We start from the raw sequence: 5,269 nt of genomic DNA on the forward strand, positions 1-5,269 counted from the left end.
CATTACCTTTCCTAGTTGCATTGCCTTGACTTTTAGACATCCAACTACGTTTTGCATTAGATCTACAATCTTTTACCTTGTCATACTTTTGACATGTATAACAATAACCTTCAAATCTAGATATAACTAGTGTCTTACTAATGTTTGATCTACACTCATATGCTTGGTGTCCATACTTTTGCAATTATAGCAATAACCATTAAATTTAGGTTTCGGATTGGACTTATCAGTTTTTCTCCTACAAACATTTGTTGTATGACTTGGTTTCCATAATAATAGCATTTAGGCTTCTTGCTCTTTAGTTTCCCATTCCCTTGTTCTACAAGTTTTGATGATTCACCTTGCTAGGTAGATGATATGAACTCAATATAACCTTAACCAGTAGTATCATGAGGTCTTCTTTGTAACTTTAATTGTGCATCAAGTATTCTTATACTTTCTTTAGATCTCTTTAAATTATTTCATTAATTTCTTTTTTAGATCTCAATTCATTTTTCAATTGATTATTTTATGATCTCAGGTCTGCAATCTCTTCCACCTTCCTAGCAATTTCATGATTGACACTTAATAACTCATTAACCATGTCAAATTTATTCTATGTCAGCCTTTGTATTTCAATGACCCTTTCAATAAGTCTTTTAGTCATTTGCCTCTTATCTTCATTAGCCATTAACTTATCATCTTCATTAGCCATTGCCTTATCATCTTATGTTTTTCTCTTTTCTTCCATGACTTCACATAGTCTTACTAAGTGCATTTCATCTTCTCTCTTTAGTTCTCTTACTTCTTCATTTAGATTGTTGTTCTTTTCCAATAGATCTTCTATTATTGTATCAAAATCACTAGATCTGCCTTCATCACATAAGACTTCAATACTTTCTTCCTGGTATCAAGTGTCATTTTGTTGGATTTCCATCTCCTTCCTTCTTTTCAAGGATTTCCTCAGTTCATCCTTTGTAGCCTTAACTTGTTCTAATGCAATATGCAAATCAAGCTTCTGATTTTCAATCATCTTTACCAGTTTGTAGGCTTACATATCCAAGACCTTTGAATCTCAAGTAGTTAGACTTCTTACTTAGAGATTTGAGCTCTAATACCAATTGTTGGAATTCTAATGGGAGAGTGAGATGTTGAGAGGGTAGGGGGGTGAATTAGGATCTCCAAATTTTTTTACCACTTCAAACATTAACCGTACTAAACATAATTCACCATACATGTCATTAACCTTAACTTTGTATGTAATCAATCATGTAATATCATGCAATAATAGATCTAACATCTACTAACATGATCAAAACACATAAGAAAGTAATCAACACATGGCACAAGATTTGATAACACAAAAACCCTCTAACATGAAGGTAAAACTAGGATGGGGATAACACCCACAAAATCTTCACTATTGTAGTAACAAAGTTCCTATTAGGGATATTGGTCATTTTTTCTGATCTAACTTGCAAGGGGTCTACTTTGCTAGAAGCATATAAGACTGTTAAGTCTACCTTTACAAAAGGATTTAAACTTCACAACTAAGTGAGTACTCCATTAGGAGATTTACAATAGGTCTGTTAGGACCACTCTATTAAGAAATTCACTTGATACACTAATTAGAATGTAATAATACCTTGATCCTTTCAATTGAACTAATTTTCTGATAACATATCTTCTTTATCTAATATCTAATCACCTCAGTGTGTTTCTTCTATAATATTTGCTCACTACATTGTTTGGTTGCCTTTAGTCTTTCAACACTTGATACCCATTGATTCTCCTTCAGCTTTGTATACACACATTCCTCCAATTTGCAATAACATATTCAACCTAGAAACCTAGCTTATATAGCCATCTTTAGTAACTTCTAGATCGAAATCAATGATTTTCAATCATCCTTTTTATCGCTTAAGCTTTCCTATTTTTTGATTGGTTCTTTATACTACATAGGGATTAGTGATACAAAATTATAGGCATAATCACCTCCTTGATCTTCATCTCGACTGTAGAAACATGTTTCATGCTCATAAAAATGGTTTACATAAGATTTTGTGCCATTCCAAGCTCATATGCAAAAACTGCAAAATTTGGCACATATAACCTCTGAAGCTCGGTCGTGCTCGATTCTTCCTATTGATCCTTGACTTAAATTGTACTCATCTTAAACTGTTTCTCTCTTAATTACTCGGCTCATGTGGCACTCAACTTATATCATGAGTTGTCTTTTGGTCATCTTGACAACAACTATATGCTCGACAACTATTATGTGCTTAGCACATATTGCACTTGTGCACTTATACACTTTGTAGCTCGACCTTTATTGTGGCTCGATTGCAATGTTGATTGACCAAATTCTACCTTGTAAATGACTAAGTGTTTTCAACTAATAGAAAATACCAAGATTTCCTTTAGGGTCAAAAAATTCTAACAAGATAATGCAAACTACAGATCATCTATTGGTCGTTACTCTCTAATAATTGTGATAGTAAAATCCATAATCAAATGGTCCCCTAATAGGTTTATTGTAAAATCCTCTGAGGAGGTGGAATTCTCAATAGAGTGCCTAAAATCCTCCAACAAGGTTACTCCTAATAGGGTAAATACTTTAGCATGTCTCCAGGAAAATCATGTAACTAGGTAACATTTAACACTACTTTTGTAACCCTTAACAGGGCAAGCTCTTAATCAGGTGTATTTCATAAGAGTACAAATATTTGTGGGCATCGTTATCTCATTGCGATTTTCATTGTAACTAGGTTTCCACAAGAAATAGTTGGTTTTATTATCGTGTGGATGTTATTTCACGTATTGCATGTTATTTGATTACTTAAATTGACAATATTGTTATAGATTAAAGAAATTATAATAAGTGAATATGTTTGTTAAAGTTCAACTGGGCTTGTAAGTTTGTTTCGCTTGGTGATTATTGATTCACCCCCCCCCCCCCCCCCCAAATAATCATTCATATACCTACAACAAGGTGTCATCTATTATCAAGCAACTCCAGCCTTCATACCTTGTCTTACATCACATATTTGAGCTCTCTACCTTCACTTGGGGTAGTTTGTTTCCATATACTCTTATGTCTTTAGCATATTTATCTTTCTTATCGTAATTCAAACTTGTATCTATTATAGATAGACAATATATTTTGTTGGGGGGGGGGGGCGAGCTGATTAAGTATTGGAACACTTTTATACTGATTATATATTTCAAAACTTAACCATATCCATCTAAAATAACAATATTGAAAAGTAAAGCACATAACAATGAGAAACTCATAACACCGTGATTTATTTTTGAGGAAACCTTAGTTGGGATGGTACCCACAACTATGTACTCATCTAAAAATTCTATGTTAGTAGTTTTGACCCTATGAGGAGTCATTACATACATTTAGTACATTAGTCCTTGCTAGAGGACTAAACCCTGTTAGCAGTTGTTTTATAATGAGAGATCACTACTCAATAATGACTTACAATTTATATAATAGGTAATAGATGTGATACCAAAATGATTGTAATCATATCCCAACATCTAATTAGTCATTTGTATGAATCACATTTGATCATCACTAGAGAATCATAACATCATTCACAAAATTCACATAGCATGTTTGTGTCTTGCATACAAAAAATACTCTTACTTTATATCCTTTCAAAATATTTATCCACTCATTTGTCTTCACAAAACGTGTGGTACATTAACCAAAACTAAAATTAGAATTTTATAACTAAGGGTTAGCACGTAGGATGTCATCCCTACATTTCCAAGTAATTGAATTAACAAGGCAATCCAATTCCTTAGGCCAATTTGTCTGATTATTGTCGCTTGCCCTATACTCTGTGATATTAACCAATCAACTGATTCTTCATCCAAAAAAAGTCTCAACCAATAACTTAACACGTACTTATGTCATATTTAGACCTTATATTACCTATATCCAAAACTGTGGCCAATAATATTCACTCTCCTAACCTTGATTTAAAAAAAAAGGTACATGTTCACATTTTCCTGTAAAATACTTGGGCAAATTTCATAGTCAAAACTTGATCAAAACTAAATATGATGTCAGATGATGATAACAACTATTTGAGTTGTGATCAATGACATCATTTATGCCCTTATTTATGATGAATTTCCAATAATCTCCCCCTTTAGTATTGATGGAAACACTTAGTGAAAAAATAACAAGTGTCTAATGCCAACAAAAAGGGCTATCATAAAAACTTGATCCATACAATGTATCGCTCCCCCAACGAACCCAAAATAATTTAACCTAGGTCACTAAGTTTGGTAAACATTTTTTTTGAAAGATTAAAACAAGAGATAACATATCAAAAGCAATAAATCACATACATACAAAGATATACATTAACAATTACATCTCTCAAGGGTTCCATGACGTTAAGTCACATATAAAGTTTTTTAAAGATTAAATCTCATACATAACAAAATCCACATCATAGAATAACCATAAGTATGAATCAAAGGAAATAATATACAAGTATATAAAATGCCACATGACATAACCCAAATGCATAATCATCCTCTGTTCAAGTCACAAGGTATGAAATGCCAAAAGAATATACATCATGAACAGATACAACATCTCATAATATCTCCAATAATCAAGTACAATACATCAGAGTATGACCAAAGAACATAATCACAAGACTAGAAGAATAGAAAAAATGCACAAGTACATCGAACAATGACATCTAGTTGTCAGATCTCAATGGTATAAGAAACACTACCACTCGACCTCATCGAACCTAAATGGCCCACTCCCACTGTGTTGAGGAGATAATCTCAAGTCCCATGCCGATAACAATCCAAGAATCATAACCAAAATCTAGATCATGGAAATCCTGATAGCAATCTATCTCAAAGGTACCAAGAACACACAACATCTAATCCCAAAGGCAACAAAGACACATAGGAAACTTAATATGCATGTGGACAAGTGTCATCACATAAGCCAACTCTAAGGTTATCCTAGCAACCTCTCTGGACTCCAACCCCCTAATGACTTTATTGACATTAATATCCTCTCTTATAGACAAGGCATACTAACAAAGCAAGGTCACAACCAAGCATCCTCTCTACTCCTATCCTAGCATGTACTAACACTCAAGGCATGGGCAAGGTAAAGCACTAACTCTTGTTAATGCATTTTGACCCATTTAATGAAAAGTTATCGCTTATTAATACAACTTACAATGGGTTACCCAGGCAACCCCTTTAGGGCTCTAGCTCAAGCCACTTCCTAGTATAC

Source organism: Cupressus sempervirens, chromosome 9, assembly GCF_028749045.1.
Source record: "Cupressus sempervirens isolate cs-2001-9-10 chromosome 9, ASM2874904v1, whole genome shotgun sequence".
NCBI classification, from domain to species: domain Eukaryota; kingdom Viridiplantae; phylum Streptophyta; class Pinopsida; order Cupressales; family Cupressaceae; genus Cupressus; species Cupressus sempervirens.